The sequence below is a fragment of the Oncorhynchus clarkii genome, chromosome 20, assembly GCF_045791955.1.
Source record: "Oncorhynchus clarkii lewisi isolate Uvic-CL-2024 chromosome 20, UVic_Ocla_1.0, whole genome shotgun sequence".
Classification (NCBI taxonomy): Eukaryota; Metazoa; Chordata; class Actinopteri; order Salmoniformes; family Salmonidae; genus Oncorhynchus; species Oncorhynchus clarkii.
In genome coordinates this window covers 33,360,523-33,375,291 of record NC_092166.1, presented here as the reverse complement: position 1 = coordinate 33,375,291, position 14,769 = coordinate 33,360,523, and the positions used below count along the sequence as shown (strand labels likewise).

Genomic DNA, 14,769 nt, shown 5'->3' with positions numbered 1-14,769 from the left:
CCACATCTGTAATCCCTGTTTACCCATGACTGCATTGCCATGCACGACTCCAACACCATCAATACGTTTTCCCGATGACATAACGGTGGTAGGCCTGATCACCGCCTACAATGAGACAGCCTATAGGAAGGAGTAGGTCAGAGACGATGCAGTGTGGTGCTAGAACAACAACCTCTCCCTCAACATGGTCAAGACAAAGGAGATGATTGTGGACCACAGAAAAAGGAGGATCGAGCATGCCCCCATTCTCATTGATGGGGCTGTAGTGGAGCTGGTTGAGAGCTTCTCAACAAATGATCATGGTCCAAACACACCAAGACAGTCGTGAAGATGGCACGGCAATGCCTATTCCCCCTCAGGAGACTGAAAAGGTTTGGCATGTGTCCTCTGATCCTCAAAAAGTTCTACAGCTGCACCATCGACAGCATCCTGACTGGTTGCATCATCGCCTGGTATAGCAATTGCTCGGCTTCCGACCACAAGGCACTACAGAGGGTAGTGGGTACGGCCCAGTACATCACTGGGGCCAAGCTTCCTGCCATTCAGGGCCTATATACCAGGCAGTGTCAGAGGAAGACTCCAGCCACCCTAATCATAGACTACTCTCTCTGCTAACGCATGGCAAGAACGCCAAGTCTAAGTCCAGAAGGCTTCTTAATCTACCCCCAAGCCATAAGACCACTGAAGAGCTAATCAAATGGCTACCCGGACTATTTGCATTGACCCCCACTTTTTTTACACGGCTGCTACTCGCTGCTTTTTTATCTATGCATAGTCACTTTACCACTACATACAGTGGGGCAAAAAAGTATTTAGTCAGCCACCAATTGTGCAAGTTCTCCCACTTAAAAAGATGAGAGGCCTGTAATTTTCATGATTAGGTACACTTTAACTATAACAGACAAAATGAGAAAAGAAAATCTAGAAAATCACATTGTAGGATTTTTTATGAATTTATTTGCAAATTATGGTGGAAAATAAGTATTTGGTCACCTACAAACAAGCAAGATTTCTGGCTCTCACAGACCTGTAACTTCTTCTTTAAGAGGCTCCTCTGTCCTTCACTCGTTACCTGTATTAATGGCTGTATACATTTTTCTTATTTTGTCTGTCAAAGTTGAAGTGTACCTATGATGGAAATTACAGGCCTCTCATCTTTTTAACTGGGAGAACTTGCACAATTGGTGGCTTACTAAATACTTTTTTGCCCCACTGTACATATACAGTACCAGTCAAAAATTTGAACACACCTACTGATTTTTCTTTATTTTTTACTATTTCCTACATTGTATAATGATAGTGAAGACATGTCAACTATGAAATAACACACATTGAATCATGTAGTAACCAAAAAAGTGTTAAACAAGTCAAAACATATTTTACATTTGAGATTCTTCGAAGTAGCCACCCTTTGACTTGATGACAGCTTTGCACATTCTTGGCATTCTCTCTACTAACCTGTACCCCCACACATCAAATCGTTACTGGTACCCCCTGTATATAGTCTCGTTATTGTTATTTTATTGTTGCTCTTTAATTTTCTACTTTAGTATATTTAGTAAATATTTTTCTTACCTCTTATTTTTCTTAACTGCATTCTTTGCTAAGGGCTTGTAAGTAAGCATTTCACGGCAAGGTCTACTCCTGTTGTATTCGGCACATGAAACAAATAGCATTTGATTTGATGATTTTATTGACATATTTACGTTCAATCTCATGCCTTCTAGGAATTCCTTCTGCTTTTAACTGACCAGGTCTTTCACATCAGGAAACAAAAAAGAAATAGGTCAAGGAGAGGATTCTACTTGAGGCTATTGAGATGCATCCTCTCTATCACTCTAACCCAGATGCTTATAAGAGAAGATGTATGTCGAGGCCAGGGTTGGGCTCAGTTTGAATAAAACAAAAATGACAATTCAATAATTCAAAAAGGGCATTTATTTTCAATGACTTCTCAATAAACTGAAAAGTAAAATCTATTTATTTCAAAAGTTCTACCATTTCTGAATGTTAAGTTCAAATCACTTCCTGAATATTCTGCGTTCAATTTGAATTGATGCCAAGTCTGGTAGAGGCTAGTTAAAAGGTGTCACAAACCTTTTGATAATAACAACTGGTAGGATAGTTCTGTGACAGCTCAGAGGGAGGAAAGAGAACAGCTGGGTGAAGAAGAGGGGCGTTTTGTACATGGTGGGTTTGGCAACTTTATCAACTAAAGCACTGTGTGTGTGTGTGTGTGTGTGTGTGTGTGTGTGTGTGTGTGTGTGCGTGTGCGTGTGCGCGTGTGTGTGATTTAGAAACTTGTCAGTCCATATGCTGGTCCAATGATGATAAACCTGTGTCCCTCTCCCTGTTTCTCTCCTGCCAAGTAACTTTGTTTTGGCAGCTAGCACCATGCAAACACCGTTAGAATGCACATGGGCCACTGAGATAAGAGCCTTTAATTCAATGCTGTTTCCCAACAACAACATCCACACTTTAAATGCTATGGGTTGAAGGCTGCTTCACCAGCACACATATAAAAAGTCACCCAAATTGATGCCAGATGTAGAAAACACCCACTATAAACTATTGTTTATACTGTATTATTGACTGTATGTTTGTTTTACTCCATGTGTGTGTTGTATGTGTCGAACTGCTTTGCTTTATCTTGACCAGGTCGCAATTGTAAATGAGAACTTGTTCTCAACTTGCCTACCTGGTTAAATAAAGGTGAAATTAATAAATAAATAAAAATCAGCATTTGTTTGCAAATTAAATGGCACACAACATGCAACCTATAGTGCGGCTGGGCGATATATCGAACGAATTTGTTTCATTCGAATTCATGTTTTTGCGCGATATTCCAAATGATAGTGCCACTAATCAATGTTTTGTTATTTTTCGTTTTTATGAGCGTTTATGTCCGCTTGTTCTCATTGTATTTTTGGTCTCGTCTCCTTCGCTCCTCTGTGCTGTGTGCCCCTTTCCATTTACACCAGAGATCTGTCTCCGTCCAACAGATTTGAACAAGAGTGAAACCTCTCACCTTGCCTCTTTCTATGTGGTTTACACACATACCAAGCTCTTTCCTCTCAACAAAGTTGAAAGATCACACCTTCCTCTCTTTGAACTCGTCAAACAGAATTGGCCATATGGACACCAAAACACATTGAGACATTATTTTACTGTAATAGAGGAGAAGTAAACTTTTCAATCAATACCCTTTTTATGTCTCAACTACTCAAAATGCGCACAGAGCAGACACTAGTAAAACAAGAGTATCAATGAACATCGATTGTGGAAAATGAATGCTCAGTTTGTCGTGCGCGACATTGGGGTACCACGTATCACTAGCAGTATTTCAGCCAAAGACTGTTATACTAGCTGTCTAGTCTTTTTTAAATTGTGTTTTATAAATGTGCAATAAGCATAAAACACAATTATATAAGGAATTGGCAACTCGTTCTCATTCTGAGAAATCAGGTAGGCCACTTGATTTCAAGAAGTGGACAGGCTAACATGCTTTCAAACAGTTGGAGGCAGACTGAAGGGTGTGCTCATTGCAATTCCACTGTTCAGCCTTGTTAGCTAGCAAATAGATCCAAGTTGGCTAAACTTAAAATATAAAGATTATCTTGGCTAATCCCTAGCACATGGGCTTGAGAGATTGTGGAGACCTGTGTTCATTTTCTATAGCCCAATGCCTGCTCCAAGAAGTTTGTCATTATTAGTGAATGTGCATTATGCATGGTTCTAGTTAAATTTGTAACAAAAAAGGGAATTTTTGTTGAAAGCCAGATCAGTGATTGCTGCACAAAAAAGCAGGTTAAATTATTTTGATAAACTCATTAAATTAGCAGTGTGTCAGAGTCGTGTGTATAGGTGGCAGGGAAGTCAGGCGCAAGAGAATCAAACTTAATGGAATGGAGTTGTTTAATGATTGTAAACAAAACATAACTCCAAAACCAATGAATCATAATAAAACAAAATGGAGTACGAGGACCCGTCGCGCACAAAAACTGAACAACAAACAATCTCTGACAAAGACATGAGGGGAAACAGAGGGTTAAATTCACAACAGGTAATGAACGGGATTGAAACCAGGTGGGTAGGAAGACAAGACAAAACCAATGGAAAATGAAAAATGGATCAATGATGGCTAGAAGACCGGGGACGTTGAGCATCGAGCGCCGAGCACCGCCCGAACAAGGAGAGACCTTTATTTAACTAGGCAAGTCAGTTAAGAACAAATTCTTATTTACAATGACGGCCTACCAAAAGGCAAAAGGCCTCCTGCGGGGACAGGGATTAAAAATGAAAAATAAATACAATATAAATATAGGACAAAACACACATCACAACAAGAGAGACAACGCAGCACAACATAAAGAGAGATCTAAGACCACAACACAGCAAGGCAGCAACACATGACAACACAGCCTGGTAGCAACACAACATCACAACAACATGGTAGCAACACAACATGGTAAAAACATTATTGGGCACAGACAACAGCACAAAGGTCAAGAAGGTAGAGACAACAATACATCACACAAAACAATCACAACTGTCAGTAAGAGTGTCCATGATTGGGTCTTTGAATGAATTGATTGAGATAAAACTGTCCAGTTGGAGTGTTTGTTGCAGCTCGTTCCAGTCGCTAACTGCAGCGAACTGAAAAGAGGAGCGATCCAGGGATGTGTGTGCTTTGGGGGTACAAATGTGTGTGTCATAGGATGTGTGTGTCATAGGTGAAAGGGTAACAACATTACATATATAACTTGCCTATTATTTTATTTTTGTTGGTGCTAATTTTGATCTTTCCCTTTATTCAACTTCTTAACTCACCATCAAGTCTCTGAACGGGGTTAGGTGTGTGGGAGTGAGGGTGGGGGTGTGTGCCTCTTTGGGTCTCCGAGACCAGGATTGAGAAGCACTGCCTTTGAACAAAATACACTGAAATTGCAAATCGTGAAATGTGTAATAATAACTTGAAAAATGAATTATGTGGAGGCCAGATCATCTGATGCAGCACTCCATCACTCTCCTTCTTGGTCAAATAGCCCTCACACAGCCTGGAGGCGTGTTGGGTCAATGTCCTGTTGAAAAACAAATGATAGTGCCACTAAGCGCAAACCAGATGGGCTGGCGTATCGCTGCAGAATGCTGTGGTAGCCATGATCGTTAAGTGGTCTTGAATTCTACATAAATCAATCAATCGATCAATCAATCAAATGTATTTATAAAGCCCTTTTTACATCAGCCAATGTCACAAAGTGCTATATAGAAACCCAGCCTAAAACCCCAAACAGCAAGCAATGCAGATGTCGAAGCACGGTGGCTAGGAAAAACTCCCTAGAAAGGCAGGAACCTGGGAAGAAACATAGAGAGGAACCAGCCTCTGAGGGGTGGCCAGTCCTCTTCTTGCTGTGCCGGGTGGAGATTATAACAGTACATGGCCAAGATGTTCAAACGTTCATAGATGACCAGCAGGGTCAAATAATAATAATCACAGTGGGTGTAGAGGGTGCAACAGGTCAGCACCTCAGGAGTAAATGTCAGTTGGCTTTTCATAGCTGAGCATTCAGAGTTAGAGACAGCAGGTGCGGTAGAGAGAGAGAGAGAGAGAGAGAGTCGAAAACAGCAGGTCCGGGACAAGGTAGCACGTCCGGTGAACAGGTCAGGGTTCCATAGCCGCAGGCAGGACAGTTGAAACTGAATCAGGCCTCCAGTGTCAACAGTAAAGCGCCATCACACCACCTCCTCCATGCTTCATATGCGAAGATCATCTGTTCACCTACTTCGCATCTCACAAAAACACGGCGGTTGGAACCAATAATCTCTCATTTGGACTCATCAGACTAAAGGACAGATTTCCACCATCTAATGTTCATTGCTCATGTTTCTTGGCCCAAACAAGTATCTTCCTCTTATTGGCGTCCTTTAGAAGTGCTTTCAGCAATTTGACCATGAAGGCCTGATTCACGCAGTCTCCTCTGAACAGTTGATGTTGAGATGTGTCTGTTACTTGAACTCTGTGAAGAATTTATTTGGGCTGAAATTTCTGAGGTGCAGTTAACTCTAATGAGCTCTGCAGCAGAGGTAAGTCTGGGTCTTCCTTTCCTGTGGCGGTCCTCATGAGAGCCAGTTTCACCATAACGCTTGATGGTTTTTGCGACTGCACTTCAAAAAACTTTTAAAGTACTTGAAATGTCCTGGATTGGGCCTCCCGGGTGGCGCAGTGGTTCTGGGTGCTGTACTGCAGCGCCAGCTGTGCCACCAGAGACTCTGGGTTCGCACCCAGGCTCTGTCGTAACCGGCCGCGACTGGGAGGTCCGTAGGGTGACGCACAATTGGCCTAGCGTCGTCTGGGTTAGGGAGGGTTTGGCCGGTAGGGATATCCTTGTCTCATCGCACACCAGCGACTCCTGTGGCGGGCCGGGCACAGGGCGCGCTTACCAAGGTTGCTAGGTGCGACACATTGGTGCGGCTGGCTTCTGGGTTGGATGCGCGCTGTCTTAAGAAGCAGTGCGGCTTGGTTGGGTTGTGTATCGGAGAACGCATGACTTTCAACCTTCGTCTCTCCCGAGCCCGTACGGGAGTTGTAGCGATGAGACAAGATAGTAGCTACTAAAACAATTGGATGCCACGAAAAAGGGGTAAAAATAAAATTAAAATTAAAAAAAGAAATGTCCTGGATTGACTGACCTTCATGTCTTAAGGTAATGAGACATGTTTCTCTTTGCTTATTTGAGCTTTTCTTGCCATAATATGGACTTTGTCTTTTACCAAATAGGGCTATCTTCTGTACACCACTCCTACCTTGTCACAACACAGCTGATTGCCTCAAACGCATTATGAAGGAAAGAAATTCCACAAATGAACTTTTAACAAGGCACACCTGTTAATTGAAATGCATTCCAGGGACTACCTCATGAAGCTGGTTGAGAGAAAGCCAAGACTGTGCAAAGCTGTCACCAAGGCAAAGGGTGGCTACTTTGAAGAATCTCAAAATATAAAATAATATTTTGATTTGTTTAACACTTTTTTGGTTACTACATGATTCCATATGTGTTATTTCATATTTTTGATGTCTTCACTACTATTCTACTCTATTCTATTCTACTATGTAGAAAATAGTAAAAATAAAGAAAAACCCTTGAATGAGTAGGTGTCTCCAAACTTTTGACTGGTACTGTATAAATATATAAAGAAAGGCAAAAAATGCCTCACATTTCCATTGGTTGTCGACGCACAACATTATGTGAGGGAACAGGTATCTAAAATATTTCTCACTTTATGAGCAGAGCCTGGTACCACTGGAACCAATAACACCCATCACCCTGTGTGTGTGTGTGTGTGTGTGTGTGTGTGTGTGTGTGTGTGTGTGTGTGTGTGTGTGTGTGTGTGTGTGTGTGTGTGTGTGTGTGTGTGTGTGTGTGTGTGTGTGAGAGAGAGAGAGAGAGAGAGCAATTCAGTGTTCAGTAATTCAATGGCCAAATGAAACGTAATATTGCTCAGTCGGCTGAGCTAATAACTATCTGCCATTTAAAAGTGCCTTTTATTTTGATTTATCCATTGGCTACATAAGCACTTTCCTCTGCCTGTTCTTTCATGCCAAGTTAATAAGCTACATGTGGTGGATGCAGGCTTCTAGTTGCAAGCTTTCAGCCTATAGGCTACTCACTTTCAAGTCAAATCAAAGTTTATTTTTCCCTTCATACCTCATCAAAACACATCCCAACTGCGAAATTTGTGAAAGTTCTTCACTTGAGTAGCCTACCACAGTGTAACTAATTGTCAAGAGTGAAATGAACAATTGCTTACGTTGTGTTGAGTGATGGCTTCTTTATACACCGAAAAAGTTTGAGTGACTTTTTAAAGCTTCTAATATATATATCCTTGTTCGTGTATTATCAGCTTTAAAAGTTTCAGCTCGTGCCAGTTCTTCTGTCTCTAACAGACGCTTCTTGGATAAGGTTTAGCCTATGCTCCTCTGGAGGAACGCAAATAGGAAGTGACTTGACACACCCCCTGCCTCGGACAGTTCCAACCTACCCCCTCACCATTATGGTATCAAATAAACCATAGCCCTCTATCGAGGACATCCTGTGTGGAGCGTCAAGGCACTCCAGCAGACAGCATACACGGCAAACCCACAGGTTACTTAGTACAATAACAGGCGCGTTAGTTTATAATGCAGAAAGGCAGTGGAAACCAAGCAGGCACATTTTTGGGTGGCAACCCTTTTGATGGCAGAGAGAAAAATTTACATTTTAAAGTTGATTTTAGAAATTATGCCATGTGGCAGAGGGAAAATGTAGCAATTTTATAACACATTTGATGCAATTCTACTAATTTTACCATGGGAGGGAGAGAAATTAAAGGGCAATTCCACCACTTTTCAACTTCATATTCACCATCTTCAGCACCAAACCAGGGTCTACATACGTGAAAACGGGGCGTTTCTCTGTCTGTGGTTAAAAAAATAAGGTTCTAAAAATTGCTTCTCTATCACATGGTGGGATAAAAAAAAAATACTGGCAAACATTTCAGTGTTCATACCTTCCTGTGTGCTGTCCCGTATACAAAATCTAATCAAAATCTAATTTAGTTTATCACATGCGATGAGTACAACTGGTCTAGACTTTACAGTGAAACGCTTGCTTAAGAACCTTTCCCAACGATGCAAAGTTTAAAAAAGAATGATACACATTTTAACGTAACTAACGCGAGGAATAAAATACACAAGAATGGAGCTACAGTATATACAGGGAGTACCAGTACAATATGCAGAGGTACGAGGTACTTGAGGTAAATATGTAGATGAAGGCAGAGTAAAGTGACTTCGCATCCGCATAGATAATAATAAGAGTAAAATAAAGAACAGATAAGCAGCAGCAGATTAAAAGTGTGTGTGTGAGTGTGCGCGTGTGTATGTATGCATGTTTGTTTGTGTTGTGTCGGTATGTGTGTGTGTGTGTGTGTGCTTATGTACTGTTTGAATGTGTGAGAGATTTGTGTGAGAGTGACAGTGTAGTGTGTGTGTGAGTGAGTGTGTATATCAATTCTAGTGAGTGTTCATTGGGTCAGTGCAGATAGTTTGAGTACCATTAGTTGACTGTTTAGCTGTCGGACTATTTAGCAGTCTTATGGCTTGGGGGTAGCAGCTGTTTCGGAGCCTGTTGGTCCAGAGCAGATGTTCCGGTACTGTTTGCCGGACGGTACCAGAGTGAACCGTCTATGGCTTGGGGGGCTGGAGTCTTTGGCAAATTTTCTGGCCTTCCTCTGACACCCCCTGATGTAACCAGGTTTCTATCTCCCCATATTGACTGATACCATTCAATAAAAAAAAGACAATACAAGAACAATCCAAGAACAAAAACCAGTGCCTGGTCTCTCAATTTAGAGACATAAGTATCAAGCCTGTCTGTGCGTCTGGCAAGTCTCCATGTGCTCCATACATTTCTGTGAAAACATACACACAGTCACTGTTCTATAGGATCGTTTTCAATAACACGTCACAATACCTTTTGATTTGGCTGCTGGGGGGCAAGGAGACCCCTAGTTCCATTAAAACCATTGCCATCTACAGTGCCTTCAGAAAGTATGAGTTTTTACACATTTAGTTGTGTTACAGCCTGCATTTGAAATGGATTACATTGAGATTTTGTTTCACTGGCCTACACACCTACACACCCCATAATGTGAAAATGGAATTATGTTTTTAGACATTTTCACAAATTAATAAAAATGAAAAGATGAAATGTCTGAGTCAATATGTATTAAACCCCTTTGTTATGGCAAGCCTAAATAAGCCCAGGAGTAACATTTTTCTTAAAAACTTCTTAGAGCTAGGGTCTATTTAAATATTAGTAGAGAGAATGCTTTATTTCAGCTTTTATTTCTTTCATCACATTCCCAGTGGGTCAGGCGTTTACATACACTCAATTTGTATTTGGTAGCATTGCCTTTAAATTGTTTAACTTGGGTCAAACGTTTTGAGAAGCCTTCCAACAAGCTTCCCACAATAATTTGCTTGAATTTTTGCCCATTCCTCCTGACAGAGCTGGTGTAACGGAGTCAGGTTTGTAGGCCTCCTTGCTCGCACATGCTTTTTCAGTTCTGCCCACAAATCTTCTATGGGAATATTTCAGTTTACTGGTCACGATAACAACACCCACCCGTGGCACGCGCTCCAGCAGGTATATCTCACTGGTCATCCCCAAAGCCAACACCATCTTTGGCTTTCTTTTTTTCTATTGTGTTATTGACTGTACGCTTGTTTATTCCATGTGTAACTCTGTGTTGTTGTTTGTGTTGCACTGCTTTGCTTTATCTTGGCCAGGTCGCAGTTGTAAATGAGAACTTGTTCTCACCTGGCCTACCTGGTTAAATAAAGGTGAATAAAAAAAATAAAACATTTTAAAAAATGTGGTTCCAGGTAGAACAATATAAGTTTGTAAAGCAAATAAAACCCTTGTGTCCTGATTCAGTCTCCCTTGGTGTGTCATGTAAAGTTTCTCCCATTTCTCTCTTGCTCATTCTCCCTGTCGCTCAGTCAAACTCACACGTGTACAATTCCAAAGAAGAGGATGAGATTAGCCAGTTACACCCATTTCTAACAATGTTTGTTGCAGGACTGATATGACAGACAACTATAGAACAAGATCATCTTTTATTGTCTCTTTGTTGCCTCTTCACACATACTTACATTTTTGCATTTAGCTTTCTTTTTTTAAGACTGCCAAGCCGTACTCAATTGGAGGAACCTCTGTCCGGGACAATTTCCTCAGGATTATGGCGCAGTATGTTTATACATTTTTTGTTTATTTTTTATATTACAACATGTATAAGGATTAAGCAACTTTACCATTTAGAGATCAGTTAAAAATTGTCATTATCCAACCACTGTCTAATTCTGATAGCCTCTTTCTTAAAATGTTTCAGATTGATGACCAATGAATGAATGTACCAATAGGAAGGGACAGAGGAGAAAACATCCCTTTGCTACCACTTTTAGTAGATTCTGACTGTTAGAGATATTTTACTGAGCGTTACTTTCTGTCGTGTTCTGCATGCCCACATTATGCCAATCACTCATTTATTTTTATTCTCTTTTTATGCTTACAGTAAGTGTCATGAAAGGCCAGAGACTCAGGATGTTGGTTTGTTGCTGGCCCTCTGGAAAGCCCCAAAATATTTCCCTGACCACAGTGAGGGAGGACACAAAGTGTGCATATGAGCAAGTTGCTCCTTACTGAAGACATCTCTAACCTACAACTGCCACAGAATTCTTCATGTAGTACCATGGAAATACATTTAGCCAGCTGAGTCCACAAAGTTTCTTCAAGAATGTCCTTTTCTAGTTTGTGTATATATCTAAAATTGATCAGTCGGATTGCGCTGATTCTCTTCAATGCAGATCTGACCAATCACACAACTCTTCAAGAGGGCCACAACGTTCCAGGTCACCTTCTGTGCTCAGAGGTCCTTGATGAGGATCTACGCCATCACACCACTTTTATTAATCATTAATCAAATACAATTACTGTATGCAGATGTGCGAAAAATTGTGATGTAGATTTGTTTTTGCCATTGCTTGATCTGTTTTAAATGTAAGAATATGTTGAAGAATAACTTTAATTAGTGACTATGGAAACAAATATAAATGTAATGAACAATGATTTCAATATCCAACTTTATCCTCTGCAATACTTTTTACAGTACACTCAGAAAAAAATGTGGAATCTAGAACCTAAAAGGGTTATTTGGCTGTCCCTATAGGAGAACCCTTTGAAGAACCCTTTTTGGTACCGGGTATAACCCTTTTGGGTTCTATGTAGGACCCTTTCCACAGAATATTGTTGTTCTACATGGAACCAAAAAGGGTTGTCCTGTGGGGACAGCTGAAGTGTCCTTTGGAATCCTTTTTTGTCATGCGTAGGTGTAATAGGTGGCAGGGAAGTCAGGCGCAGGAGAGTCAAATGGAGTGTAAAATGGAGTCTTTTAATAAAGTCCACGGAGTATGCTCCATAACACTAAATGTACATAAACATGGGTACGAGGACCCGACGCGCACCTATACAACAATCACACTACACTGACAATAAAACAATCTCTGACAAAGACATGAGGGGAAACAGAGGGTTAAATACACAACAGGTAATGAATGGGATTGAAAACAGGTGTGTGGGAAGACAAGACAAAACCAATGGAAAATGAAAAAAGGATCAATGATGGCTAGAAGACCGGTGACGTCGAACGCCGAGCACCGCCCGAACAAGGAGAGGCAACGACTTCGGCAGAAGTCGTGACATTTTTTCTAAGAGTGTGGGTAATAAGCTGTAGTCAGGTGGTCATTACCAGGTTATGATGAGGTCCTAACCATGACCAGTAGGCGACATAATATAGCACATAATGTAGTGGTCAGAATTATGACTAGCTGGTCAGATAGAGGTCACAATTATGATCAACTGGTCATATGGTCGTCAGAAAAATAAGTTTTAAAAAAAGTACTTTTTCAACCCGTTTGCGACCAGAATAAGACGTGTGTAAAAATACGTCATACTAACCATGTTTCCATCCACAGTTTTTATGCAAGTCATACCATTTAAAACAAAATCACGACAGCGGTGATGGAAACAGGACGTTTCACTACAATTGTATTAACGGCGACACGACATTTAATCGTCCGCCATGAGGGATCTTTTTGTGTCCCTCTGGCATCTTCATGCTTGTGACACTTTTGAATGTAGGTCACAAAAGGGAAATAAAAGTATTATATTCGTTATTTTGCCCCAGCCTCCCGGAGTCCTCCTGGCTAGCTAGCTAAACCAGTAGGCAGTGTCCAGCACTGCAGTTCAGCTCTGCTCTACTTTACGCAAATGAGACGCGGTCACCACTCCTGTTAACCAATCAGGTGAGGAGCAGATGTTTGCTTGAAAATCTTCTGTTGGATTGGCCTGCTCCGATTGTAATGAGTTTGTAGCCCACGTTGTGTGTGATTTTTAACTGTATTGTTGTATAGAACATTTGCTAACATAAGTACACATACGACCCATGGCATACAAGGATGTGCCAGTAGTCTCTTGGGACATTCACTGGGACCTCTTCATCTGCAGACAGGCTTTCACAGCTCTCCATATCTGAGGATAGACAACATCACAAAGAAACAGGCTTCATTATTACAGCGAGACATCTCTGACTATTATTTCTCTGTCTTCATAGTCTTCCTATCTAGGACTAGAATGGGAAAATATTTTCAGAATATCATCCCACAACCTGCCATATCTAACTAGCTAGTATACCTACTCCCTTTTCTGACAGCTGGAGCAGAATATCATCCCACAACTTGCCATATCTAACTAGCTAGTATACCTACTCCCTTTTCTGACAGCTGGAGCAGAATATCCTTTCACCCTCTTCCATTTCTGTTATCATTTTCGTTATCATTTATTTTATCTACAAACGCATATTTAATTTGCAATGGCCTATATCAAAATAGCAAGTGTCATGACTGTCCTGTGAGGATCTGAATGGGTCAGCTCAGCTTGGCAATGGATGACAGTAACCACACCCTCTCTCACCCACAGAGGGGGGAGGAGGGAGCTGGTGGAAGGTTGACACCTCACGCCGAAGTCGGTCCCTCTTCTTGTTGGGGCGGTCAACGTCACAGGCCTTCTAGCCATCGCCGATCCAGTTTTCATTTTCCATTTGTTTTGTCTTACACACCTGGTTTCAATTCCCCAATTACATGTTCATTATTTAACCCTCTGGTTTTTGTGCGTGATTGTTTTTTGTAAGTTCGGTCCAATGTTTGAAGGCTTGGTATGACTTCATGTATTTGGATATTTTTTTTATATTTATTTATTTATTTTTGAATTTTACCCCTTTTTTCTCCCCAATTTCGTGGTATCCAATTCATGTAGTATCTTGTCTCATTGCTACAACTCCCGTACGGGCTCGGGAGAGACGAAGGCTGAATGTCATGCGTCCTCCGATACACAACCCAACCAGCCGTACTGCTTCTTAACACAGGGCGCATCCAACCCGGAAGCCACCAATGTGTCAGAGGCTACACCGTGCACCTGGCAACCGTGGCTAGCGCGCACTGCGCCTGGCACGCCACAGGAGTCGTTGGTGCGCGATGAGACAAGGAGATCCCTACCGACCAATCCCTCCCTAACCCGGACGATGCTAGACCAATTGTGCGTCGCCCCACGGACCTCCCGGTCGCGGCCGGTTACGACAGAGCCTGGGCGCGAACCCAGGGACTCTGACGGCACAGCTGGCGCTGCAGTACAGCGCCCTTAACCACTGCGCCACCCGGGAGGCCATGTATTTGGATATTTTGAGTAAAGTTCCTTTTGTTACTCATCTCTGCTGTCCTGCGCCTGACTCCTCTGCACCAGCTACTCCCAGATCCTTACAGAATCATGCACCTGAAAATGGAGTCAGCAGGAGCTCTTCGACCCTTTGGCGGTCGAAGAGCACGTCCAGCAGCATGTTGCAACATCTCGGCACCGCCATGGATCGCGTGCTGCAGACAATGGACCGATGGGAGAGAGGGGGAGTTCTGCCAACCCCTCCTTCACCCGGTCCCAGTGGTATTTGGCTCGCGCTCCCGAGGGAGTATGATGGGACAGCTGCCGGATGCCAGGGGTTCCTACTCCAGCTGGAACTCTACCTGGCGACTGTCCACCCGGCTCCTTCGGGACTTGAGAGCGTGTCCGCCCTCGTCTCCTGTCTCTCAGGAAAAGCCCTGGAGTGGGCCAATGCCGTATG

At 42.2% G+C, this 14,769-nt stretch overlaps 1 protein-coding gene across 2 annotated transcripts in view; it reads right to left on the bottom strand.

Moving 5' to 3' along the window:
- The window catches only part of LOC139376268 (protein-glutamine gamma-glutamyltransferase K-like), a 47,801-nt gene extending 39,765 nt beyond the window's left edge, over positions 1-8,036 (bottom strand). The window contains exon 1 of one of the 2 annotated variants that reach the window (XM_071118621.1): positions 7,810-8,036. The gene's annotated coding sequence lies outside the window, so the exon portion shown is untranslated. The remainder of the gene's footprint in view (positions 1-7,809) is intronic. The other variant, XM_071118622.1, reaches the window with a different exon arrangement.
- Between the last annotated feature and the right edge of the window lie 6,733 nt (positions 8,037-14,769).